This window comes from Gossypium hirsutum, chromosome D07, assembly GCF_007990345.1.
Source record: "Gossypium hirsutum isolate 1008001.06 chromosome D07, Gossypium_hirsutum_v2.1, whole genome shotgun sequence".
Lineage (NCBI taxonomy): Eukaryota > Viridiplantae > Streptophyta > Magnoliopsida > Malvales > Malvaceae > Gossypium > Gossypium hirsutum.
In genome coordinates this window covers 8,155,976-8,168,736 of record NC_053443.1, presented here as the reverse complement: position 1 = coordinate 8,168,736, position 12,761 = coordinate 8,155,976, and the positions used below count along the sequence as shown (strand labels likewise).

Sequence of the window (12,761 nt, the reverse complement as noted above, 5' to 3'; positions counted from 1 at the left end):
ATTCAATTTCCTTCCATATTCTACTTAACTATCTAATGTTCATAATAAAACCCTAATTTAAAACTTCTTTCAATTTAATCCCCACAACACAAAACTTATAGCCTAGTTTACAATTTAATCCTTTAATCAATTCAAACTTGAAATTTATTCAATTAAAAGAAAAGAACTTAATTGACTTACCTATTAAAGCTTTAAACCTTCAAACTCTAGTTTTTCCTTTCTTTTCTTTCTTTGCTTTCTTTTCTCCCTATTTCGTTCTCTGTTTTGTTTCTTTGTTTATTTTTATTTCATTTAATTTGTTTATTCTTTTAGTTATATTATTATAATAATATAATATAATATAATACATATATAATTTTTTTGAAAAAAAAAGATCCGCTGATTCTATTAAATAAAAGGAGAAGGAAACACGTGTTACAGACTTAAAAACAGAAAAATAAAATGTCAAAAAATGAATGGCCACCAAAACAGTGCCTTGAAAAACAAAACTGGAAATAAAAGTTGTATCTAGGAAACCTGAAACGCCAAAAAAGAAAAATAAGACCTAAGAAACCCTTCTCCTTCCTTCTTCTACTTCTGTTGAGCATGAAACCTTTGTATCAGCCGTACTAGAGACATATTTTCTCCCAATATCGTACCTTCCTAAGATCACAGTCTCTTTCTGAAATGCGAGTTCATCGGGCTCATAAACATCACAGACCCAGACTCTGTCTTTCTCTCTAACCACCATGAATGTTGTTTCTCCTCTCATGATTTATCAAAATCTCCACTGCATGCGGCGCTTCCTCTATCCAGAATCGAGGATGCTCGTAGCACCCCCTTCTTTCGCCATCGTATGAGCCTCTTTGTTGGCCTCCCTTGGTATATACTTGAAACACATTCTTTTAAATCTGTAACTTTTTCCCTTAATTTCTTTAATCAAGCTGCTAATACACGATCTATCTTCATCCGCAGAGTTCAGTTTACGTATTATTGTTAACGCATCCCCTTCAATGCAGACTTCCTAGAACCCCATATCTTCAGCCAAAATAATGGCTTGCAGACACGCCCTAGCCTCAGCCATCACTGGATCTGCAATATTTTCCCATGGGTAGGTACACGCTGCCATTATTAGGCCTTCTTTGTTTCGCGCTATGATCCCTGAGATAGAAAATTTTGTTAATTGATTAAAGGAAGGGTCAAGGATAATTTTTATGGTGTCATTAACTGGTGGTTCCCAAACAAAATGTCCAATAGCACACGAGTTCTTTAATCTCTCTCTCGCAACATTTGTTTTTGCATAGTAGGCCTTAATAAATCCCACAACTTCATTAACTGGCTCTCTTATGATAAATCTTATTGCGATTATGCCAAATTGCCCAAAATGTAATAGCTCTAATTTTACATGCATCTACGCTCTGATTTTCAAATTCTGTTGCTAACCAAATCTTCCAACTGTTCTCTCTGTTGCATGTTGGGATTGCCATTCCCAAACCCCGCAAGACGTGCTGCGTGAATATGTAACCTCTAAATAGATGATCCACCGTTTCCTCTTCAGTTTGGCACAACGGACACAAAGTGTTGACAATCAAATTACGGGCTTTTAGATTATGTAGAGTAGGTAGAAAGTCATTAGCAATTCTCCATAGAAAAATTCGTATTTTGCTTGGAATTTTGAGCTCTCAAAGCCTTGTAAAGAAAGTAGTAGGAATTTCATTATTTATACTTGTACCCCCTCTGTAATAAGCCATCTATAGCCACTTTTTGTTGTATATATCCCAGTATTGTCACCACGCCATACTGGAACATCCTGAATCCTGCTGCTCACCAACGAAATTGAAGTTATATGCTGCAATTGCTCTTCGCCGAACAGCGTGCGAATAATTCCTTGTTTCCAGGTATAATCTTCCTTGTTAATTAAATCAAATACTTTAGAATATCGGATATCAATATTTTGACATTCTACTCTACCACTGCCAGGTCCAGGAAGCCACCTATCATTCCAGATGTTAACTGAATCTCCGTTACCAATTCACCATCCCATTCCTTCCTCGAGAAGATATCTAGCTCCCAGAATGCTTCGCCAGGTATACGAAGGGTAAGCGCCTAACCCTGCACTCATAAAATCTCCATTCAGAAAATACTTGGCTTTCATTACACGTGCAAACAAACAATCAGGTTGCATGATAAGTTTCCAACCCTGCTTCTGTAACCCCCTTAACTCCCAAACCGTCGCCGGAACAGGTTTATGAGGCATTACCGGACATATCACACAATTTACACATAATTTAAAAATAAACAACCAACATATTAAAGTAAATCATAATTCATATAAATTCTACTAATTGATTTCATTCATTCATTTTTTTTATTTTATAAAAATTTCGACAGCATTTCGGCTTATTTTTACATTAAACCCCCTGCAAATTTCAAATATAACCAACTCAATTCCAGTATTTCAACCAAGGCATTTATATCAATTCCATCCTAATCGTGTAACCTGTAATTCATCCAAATAATTATATAACTTTTTCATATGATCAGTAATAGTAATTATGCCCGTTGAACCTATTAGCACATCGAGGGATACACGGGTGATACACTATAAGTGTATTTATCAGAAATTCGTCAATTCATTGTCATTTTTGCTTTTTCGAGCCATGATCGGTAAGCTCATTCCGAGCTGATAAATGGTAAGCTCTATCGAGTTGACACGGTAAGCTCCATAGAGCTGAAACGGTAAGCTCATACAAGCTGTGGTGAGTCCGCAACAAATGCAGGAGCTCGACCAAACGGTAACCCTAGTGACAAGTCACTCGTATCCGACGATTTTCTAAAGTTCAAACGGTCTCAGTATTATCCAATTTCATCAATTAAGAAATGAAAAATCAATAGCTCAATTCCTCAATTCATGTGTATTTATATATTTAATATAATTAAATACATACATTTAAATACTCAAAATTTAATATTCAGTGCCTATTATTATACCAAATCTATATAATGTATATAGTATTTGTAACATTTCATTTGCATTCATGTAAACAGTAATATAATAGCATATCGGTAATTTAAAATTCAAGTGGATCATTCATTCAACTTACATACATTTTTTTTTGACAATTACAAATATTTAATAATTCAATTCTAGCTACATGAACTTACCTCGTATTTGCTCGAATACTTTTGTCTACCCGTCTAACTTTTGTTTCCCCCGATCAAGTTCCGGTATTTGTTTATCTTGATCTATATAAATTCAAATTTAACTCATTTATTCACCAAATCAATCAATTCAATCCATATAAATATATTTTGGCATTTTTACAAAATAGCCGTCATATTTTCGCATTTTGACACTTTAGTTCCTAATTCACAAATACACAAAATATACGAAATTTATTTATACGAATTCTTAACCGAATAATATATATCTTCTAATTAGCCCATATTTTCATTTATTTCACATTTCTAACATAATATTTCTATTTTTTATTAAATCCCTAAAGCTCATTTTTGTCAAAATTTACTTTATAAAACCTGTATATGTTTCAACACCCATCAATAATCTAGCATAATACTTCAAAATATACCCATATTCAACAATGGCACATTTCAAAATCATCAAAATTTTCAGAAATTAAGGTACGGGCTAGCTAGAATACAAAACAACGATCTCAAAAACGTAAAAATCATCAAAAACCGAGCAAAGAACATACCTTAATCAACAATCAAAAGTGCCGAACCCTACTTTGCTCATAAGCTTTCTTTCCTTTGTTAATTCGGCAGTATAGAAGAATGGATCATTGATTTTTCATGTTTTGTTTTATTATAAAAAAACTTATTAACATAATGACCATATTAACCTTAATAGTTAAAAATTACAAAACACCTAATGGCCGTCTATTTTTGACCATGCAATATTCTAATGATTAAATTACCACATAAGGACTCTATATAATAAAAGTCATAACAAATAGGTACCTTTACATATAACATTCAAATTTTGCATTTGACGCGATTAAATCCTTTTAATTAAATTAAGTATTTAAACGGTAAAATTTCTTAATGAAAATTTTATACTATAATTCCATCATGCTGTAAAACTTATTAAAATAATATAATAAATATTTTTACTCGGTTAAGTGGTCCCGAAACCACTGTTCCGATTAGACTCAAAAACGAGTTATTACAACTCTCCCCTCCTTTAGGGATTTTCGTCCCCGAAAATCTTACCGATAAACAAATTAGGGTACTGTTTTTGCATAGCTTCCTCGGGTTCCCACGTAGCTTCCTTTATCCCGTGTTTATGCCAAAGAACCTTCACAAGTGCTATACGTTTACTTCTTAATTCTTTATTTTCTCGGGCCAGAATTCTGATCGGTTCTTCGTTATACGATAAATCTGACTGTATTTCCACATCAACGGGAGAGATCACATGTGAGGGGTCGGATCGGTATCGATGTAACATCGAAACATGAAAAACATTGTGTATCTTTTCAAGTTCAGACGGTAATGATAGTCGATATGCTACAGGTCCTATTCTTTCAACAATTTCATACGGCCCGATAAATCGCGGACTTAACTTTCCTTTACGGCCAAAACGAAAAATTTTCTTCCACGGTGACACTTTCAAGAATACTCGATCTCCAACCTGAAACTCTATTTCTTTACGTTTCAAATCCGCATATGATTTCTGTCTATCTGATGCTGCTTTTAAATTATCTCGAATCACTTTCACTTTTTCTTCAGTTTCTCTAATCAATTCAACCCCATAAATCTTTTTCTCACTTAATTCTGTCCAGTATAATGGTGTCCGACATTTACGACCATATAAAGCTTCATACGGAGCCATTTTCAAACTTGTCTGGAAGCTATTGTTATATGCAAATTCAATCAGAGGCAAGTGTTTTTCCCAACTACCTTCAAATTCAAGTATGCAACAACGCAACATATCCTCGAGTATCTGTATAACTCTTTCGGACTGACCGTCAGTCTGAGGATGAAAGGCTGTACTGAAATTCAATTTTGTTCCTACAGCTTCTTGTAATTTCTTCCAGAATCTCGATGTGAATCTTGGATCTCTATCAGAGATAATTGACAACGGTACACCGTGTAATCGTACAATCTCAGATAAATACAATTCAGCTAATCTATCCAGGGAGTAATTTGTACATACCGGTATAAAATGAGCCGATTTTGTTAATCGATCAACGATAACCCAGATTGCATCTTTCTTTTTCGGAGTCAAAGGCAATGCCGATACAAAATCCATAGTAACTCTGTCCCATTTCCATTCCGGAATCATCACCGGCTGTAATAAACCTGATGGTACTTGATGTTCTGCTTTTACTTGTTGACAGATCAAGCATTTCGATACAAACTCTGATATATCTCGTTTCATTCCCAACCACCAGTACAACTGTTTCAAGTCATTATACATTTTAGTGCTACCTGGATGAACAGAAAAGCGACTACTATGTGCTTCGCTCAAAACTCTCTGAATTAATTCAGTATCTTTAGGTATGCAAATTCTATTCCGGAACATTAAACAATCATCAGTTCCAATACTAAATTCAGAATCAGAATTAGACTCACATTGGATTCGTCTGGCTTGTAACTCTCTATCATTTTTCTGAGCCTCGCAGATTTGATGTAGAAATATCGGTCTAGCTTCTAATTCAGCTAGAATGGCTCCGTCATCACATAACATCATCCGAGTGTTCATTACTCGCAAAGCAAATAGAGACTTACGGCTCAAAGCGTCAGCTACAACATTAGCTTTTCCCGGATGATAATCAATTACAAACTCGTAATCTTTCAGTAATTCGAGCCACCTCCGTTGTCGCAGATTTAAATCTCTTTGTGACATCAAATACTTCAGGCTTTTATAATTTGTAAATATTCGGCATTTCTCACCGTACAGATATTGTCGCCAAATCTTTAATGCGAATACTATTGCAGCTAATTCAAGATCATGTGTCGGGTAATTCTTCTCGTGTGGTTTTAACTGTCGAAAAGCATAAGCTATAACTTTTCCATCTTGCATCAATACACAACCCAGTCCGTTTAACGATGCATCACTGTAAATCACAAACTCTTTACCCGATTCAGGTTGAACTAAAACTGGTGCCTCAGTTAACAGTGCTTTCAACTGTTCAAAACTCTGTTGACACTTATCAGTCCACTCGAATTTTACATCTTTTTGAAGTAATCGAGTTAACGGTACAGCAATCATCGAGAATCCTTTTACAAATCTCCGGTAGTATCCCGCTAATCCCAGGAAACTTCTGATCTCAAATACATTTTTCGGTGGTTTCCAGTCTATACTTGCGGATATTTTGCTTGGATCAACTCTGATGCCTTCCGCTGAAACAATATGACCCAGAAATCTGACTTCCTGAAGCCAAAATTCACATTTGCTGAATTTAACATATAACTTCTTATCTCTCAAAGTCTGTAACACAATTCTCAAATATTCAGTATGCTCCGTCTCATCATGAGAATAGATCAGAATGTCGTCAATAAACACAACAACAAATCTGTCTAAATACGGTCTGAATATTCGATTCATTAAATCCATAAATACCGCAGGAGCGTTAGTCAAACCAAAAGGCATAACTAAAAATTCATAGTGATCGTATCATGTTCTGAAGGCAGTCTTCGGTATATCTGAATCTTTAACTCGCAACTGATAGTAGCCTGATCTCAAATCAATCTTTGAAAATACAGCAGCCCCTTTCAACTGATCAAATAAGTCGTCGATTCGCGGTAAAAGATACTTATTCTTTATAGTTACTTTATTCAGTTGCTTGTAATCAATACACATTCTCATTGATCCATCTTTCTTTTTAACAAATAACACCGGAGCACCCCACGGTGAGAAGCTCGGTCTTGCAAATCCTCTGTCTGTTAACTCTTGTAACTATTCTTTTAACTCTTTCAATTCTGTAAGTGCCATTCTGTACGGAGCTATCGATATTGGTGTTGTACCTGGTAGCAATTCGATGTCAAATTCAACTTCTCTGATCGGTGGTAAACCCGGTAGTTCTTCTGGAAATACATCTAGAAAATCACTGACAACCGGTACCGATTCAATATTCAATTTTGACATTTTATTATCCAATACATATGCTAAATACGCATCATAGCCCCTTTTTACACATTTCTGAGCTCGCATAGAAGATATCACAACCGGTAATTCCTTCAAATCATTAGATTCAATCTGAAGAATTTCACCATTCTGACATTTCAGTTCTATACTCTTTCGTCTGCAATTTACAACTGCATCATGCAAATTCTACCAATCCATGCCCAGTATCACATCAAACTCGTCAAATGGTAGGAGCATCAAGTCAGCCAGAAAACAGTATCCCCGAGTCATCAATGGACATTTCTTACAAATTTTATCAACTAACACTGACTTACCCAATGGATTCAATACTTTAACTACAAATTCTGTAGACTCAACATGTAAACTCTTTCTAAACACTAGTTCCATACAAATATAAGAATGAGTTGATCCTGGATCTATCAACGCAATTATATTAGTGTTAAAAAGAAAAAAAGTATCGGTAATAACATTAGGTGACGAGGCTTCCTCGCGTGCGCGTATAGCATAAGCTCGGGTAGGTGCTCGGGTCTCCGATCTCACATTTGAATCTCGTGTAGTACTGCGGTTTCCACTTTGATTCCCTGCATTTCGGAGTGGTCTACCCCTGGTAATAGTATTACCCACTTTAACTGTTTGTTCTCTATCAGCAGTAGATCTTTCCGGACAATCTCGTAAGAAATGATCTAACGATCCGCATCTGAAACATGCCCTATTTTTCAATCGGCATTCACCATAGTGCTTTCGGTTACAATGTTTACAATCAGGTCATGTATTTCTCACACTACCCAAACTAGCAATGGATGTCGTTTGAGGCTTCAGATTGAATGATCTTGCATCTCTTTCTCTGATTGATATACCCGCTGAAGCAGTGGAACGGGAATTGAAGTCTTTAGATTTCTTTGATCCAGACTGATGCGGTTTACTCGCGAATCTCTTTCTAGAATCTCTTGCTTCAAAATCAGCTTTTCGTTTCTCTTTGGCAAGTTCTTCGGCTTTACAAGCCCTATCAACTAGCACAACGAACTCTTTCAATTCAAGAATTCCAACTAACAATCGAATATTTTCATTCAGCCCATCCTCGAACCTTCTACACATGATAGCTTCAGTAGAAATACATTCACGAGCATATTTGCTGAGTCGTACGAATTCTCTTTCATATTCATTTACCGTCATACGGCCCTATTTCAAATCAAGGAATTCTTTTCTTTTCTGGTCGACGAACCGCTGACTAATATATTTCTTTCGAAATTCAGTTTGGAAAAAATCTCATGTAACTCTTTCTCGTGGAACAACTGATATTAGAGTATTCCACCACTGATATGCTGCATCTCTCAACAATGAAATAGCACATTTTAAGCATTCTTCTAGTGTACACGTTAATTAATCGAAAACTCTGATCGTATTTTCAAGCCAGAATTCGGCCCTCTCAGTATCATCACTAGCTGAGGCTCTGAATTCTTCGGCCCCGTATTTTCGTATCTTATGAACAGGAGGTCTATTCAATCGTAAAAGATCCATACCTCGTATATTTTCAGGGTTTGGTTGGAGAACTGGAGAGGGTGGAGGTTGTTGAGCAGCCGGGTTTGCTCGAACAAATTCAAAAAACCATTCAGACATCATTTGGAAGAAAGCTTGTTTAGCTTCTCCCTGATTGCCCATAGCAGGGATCGATTCAGAAGGCACAGTTCATTGAGTGGAAGCTGGCGCATTACTTTCTACATCGTCGGCCATTGCTCGATTTGGATCAATTTACTATATCAAACATAATTCAGAAGCTGTCAGGAGATATCACACTATCGCAGTTTAAATATGGCATGTATAGCTAGACTCGTAAACACTACGGTAGTCCTAGAATCGACTAAACTGTAGCTCTGATACCACTAAATGTAACACCCCCTAACCCCCAAACCATCGCCGGAACAGATTTATGAGGCATTACCGGACATATCACACAATTTACACATAATTTAAAAATAAACAACCAACATATTAAAGTAAATCATAATTCATATAAATTTTACTAATTGATTTCATTCATTCATTTTTTATTTTATAAAAATTTTGGCAGTATTTCGGCTTATTTTACATTAAACCCCCTGCAAAATTTCAAATATAACCAACTCAATTCCAGTATTTCAACCAAGGCATTTATATCAATTCCATCCTAATCGTGTAACCTGTAATTCATCCAAATAATTATATAACTTTTTTCATATGATCAGTAACAGTAATTATGCCCGTTGAACCTATTAGAACATCGAGGGATACACGGGTGATACACTATAAGTGTATTTATCAGAAATTCGTCAATTCATTGTCATTTTCGCTCTTTCGAGCCATGATCGGTAAGCTCATTCCGAGCTGATAAATGGTAAGCTCTATCGAGCTGAAACGGTAAGCTCCGTAGAGCTGAAACGGTAAGCTCATACAAGCTGTGGTGAGTCCGCAACAAATGCAGGAGCTCGACCAAACAGTAACCCTAGTGACAAGTCACTCGTATCCGACGATTTTCTAAAGTTCAAACGGGCTCAGTATTATCCAATTTCATCAATTAAGAAATGAAAAATCAATAGCTCAATTCCTCAATTCATATGCGTATTTATATATTTAATATAATTAAATACATACATTTAAATACTCAAAATTTAATATTCAATGCCTATTATTATACCAAATCTATATAATGTATATAGTATTTGTAACATTTCATTTGCATTCATGTAAACAGTAATATAATAGCATATCGGTAATTTAAAATTCAAGTGGATCATTCATTCAACTTACATACATTCATTTTTTTTGACAATTACAAATATTTAATAATTCAATTCTAGCTACACGAACTTACCTCGTATTTGCTCGAATACTTTCGTATACCCGTCTAACTTTTGTTTCCCCCGATCAAGTTCCGGTATTTGTTTATCTTGATCTATATAAATTCAAATTTAATTCATTTATTCACCAAATCAATCAATTCAATCCATATAAATATATTTTGGCATTTTTACAAAATAGCCTTCATATTTTCGCATTTTGACACTTTAGTTCCTAATTCACAAATACACAAAATATACGAAATTTCTTTATACGAATTCTTAACCGAATAATATATATCTTCTAATCAGCCCATATTTTCATTTATTTCACATTTCTAACATAATATTTCTATTTTTTATTAAATCCCTAAAGCTCATTTTTGTCAAAATTTACTTTATAAAACTTGTATATGTTTCAACACCCATCAATAATCTAGCATAATACTTCAAAATATACCAGTATTCAACAATGGCAAATTTCAAAATCATCAAAATTTTTAGAAATTAAGGTACGGGCTAGCTAGAATACAAAACAACGATCTCAAAAACGTAAAAATCATCAAAAACCGAGCAAAGAACATACCTTAATCAACAACCAAAAGTGCCGAACCCTACTTTGCTCATAAGCTTTCTTTCCTTTGTTAATTCGGCAGTATAGAAGAATGGATCATTGATTTTTCATGTTTTGTTTTATTATAAAAAAAAACTTATTAACATAATGACCATATTAACCTTAATAGTTAAAATTACAAAACACCTAATGGCTGTCTATTTTTGACCATGCAATATTCTAATGATTAAATTACCACATAAGGACTCTATATAATAAAAGTCATAACAAATAGGTACCTTTACATATAACATTCAAATTTTGCATTTGACGCGATTAAATCCTTTTAATTAAATTAAGTATTTAAACGGTAAAATTTATTAATCAAATTTTTATATTATAATTCCATCATGCTGTAAAACTTATTAAAATAATATAATAAATATTTTTACTCGGTTAAGTGGTCCCGAAACCACTGTTCCGATTAGACTCAAAAACGAGTTATTACAGCTTCGTTAACATGGCCAAATTAAACTTTGACAAATCTTTAAAACCCAATCCTCCCTTCGCTTTGGGGATGCATAAAGCTTTCCATTTGCACCAGTGAATCCCTTTATTTGTTTTAGAATTCCTCCACCAGAATTTACTCATTAAATTCTCGAGTTCTTGATAAAAAGAAGTTGGTAACTTAAAACATTGCATTGCATAAACCGGAATTGCTTGGAAAATAGATTTTAACAATACCTCATTTCCTCCAGCTGATAATAGTCGCACATTCCAATTATCCAATAATTTCGTACAACGCTCTTTAATGGCCACAAAAGCATGCTTTTTTCGACGACCCACCATAGTTGGCAACCCTAAGTATTTCTCCGGATTATTAGAAATTCTTACTCCCAAAATCCTTCCCACTTGATCTTGTGTACCCAAATCAACATTACCGCTGAAATAAATAAGTGACTTATCAAAATTGACCAGTTGCCCAGAAACCTCTTCATAATCTTTAATCACACGTTTCATTCGATTTGGTCCTTCAGCTGAAGCTTCTCCAAACATTATACTATCATCTGCAAAAAACAAATGTGACACTGGACTTTACCTCTTCCCACTGTTGTCCCAACATGACTTCCTTCCCTTTTTGCGAGTGCAATCAGCCTTGAAAATCCTTCCGTACGAATGAGAAATAAATACGGACTTAATGGGTCACCTTGTCTTAACCCTCGTTTTGGCCGGAATTCTTCTCCATTCTTCCCATTAATCACTACTGTGTATACAACACTGGTAATACATCTCATTATAAGTAAAATCCAGTCCTCACAAAAACCCATGTTGCACATCATTTTTTCTAAAAAACTCCATTCAACCCTGTCATATGCTTTGCTCATATCCAATTTTAGAGCGAAACTTTTATTTGACAATCCTCTTCTTTTTCTGAAAGAATGCAGTACTTCATATGCTATAAGGATGTTGTCTGTGATTTGTCTTCCTGGAACAAATGCTCTTTGTGTATCCTCAATACATAAATCAAGTACTTGTCGAAAGCGATTAACAAGGACTTTTGAAATAATTTTGTAAATCACGTTGCATAGACTAATGGGATGAAACTTATTCATAGACTTTGGCGACTTCTCTTTAGGGATAAGAACTATGTTCGTATTATTTGTAACACCCCTTACCCGTATCCGACACTAGAATAGGGTATGAAGCATTACTAGAACACATACACTTGCGAACGTATTTAACCGAGTTATAAAATTTCATCTAAATTAAAACTTTCAAAATTATTAACATGCTTTTATAACTCTTCACAATATATCCTCAAAACATTATAATCATAATAAAATTGGGCCTACGAGACCCGATACATACTCATGCAATTCAATGCTTCGTTTCCATTTCATTCAATTCACAATTTCTCATGCTCACAATTTAAATCATATCACTAGCAATTTCCATTTAATTCACGTACAATTCAATGTCACTAAGTTTAACACTAATACGTATTTACCATTTAACTCAACGTTTATCGATTATACCATTCATTAACACATTTATGAAATTCTCAATTTTGTAATGAAAATATCACTTTAACTTAAATAACAACATCATCTTGGTATAAATACACAACCACTTATCCATTTGCTTTAATTCTTTTGGGCCCATTTGTCACTTACCATCCTTGATCAAAATTAAGGAACGGTTACGGAAAATTGATTACTTCACTTTCACTTTGCCATAGTATAACTATGGTCTTACGTATGATCACTTATCACTTGTCCTTGATTAGATAAGTGTAGCTAGGCTA

General features: G+C 34.6%; 2 long non-coding RNA genes across 3 annotated transcripts; one reads left to right on the top strand and one right to left on the bottom strand.

Moving 5' to 3' along the window:
* The first annotated feature begins 467 nt into the window (after window positions 1–467).
* On the top strand, window positions 468–2,887 carry LOC107953502 (uncharacterized). 2 transcript variants are annotated; one of them, XR_001699234.2, is made up of 3 exons: window positions 468–861; window positions 999–1,877; window positions 1,960–2,887. It is a non-coding gene; the product is annotated as an uncharacterized lncRNA (long non-coding RNA). The 2 variants fall into 2 exon arrangements; XR_001699233.2 differs by having other exon boundaries at window positions 955–1,877.
* Window positions 1,956–3,915, bottom strand: LOC107953503 (uncharacterized). Its single transcript, XR_005916051.1, has 3 exons — window positions 3,696–3,915; window positions 3,145–3,225; window positions 1,956–2,091 (listed from the first exon to the last, which is right to left on the bottom strand). It is a non-coding gene; the product is annotated as an uncharacterized lncRNA (long non-coding RNA).
* Window positions 3,916–12,761: the final 8,846 nt, after the last annotated feature.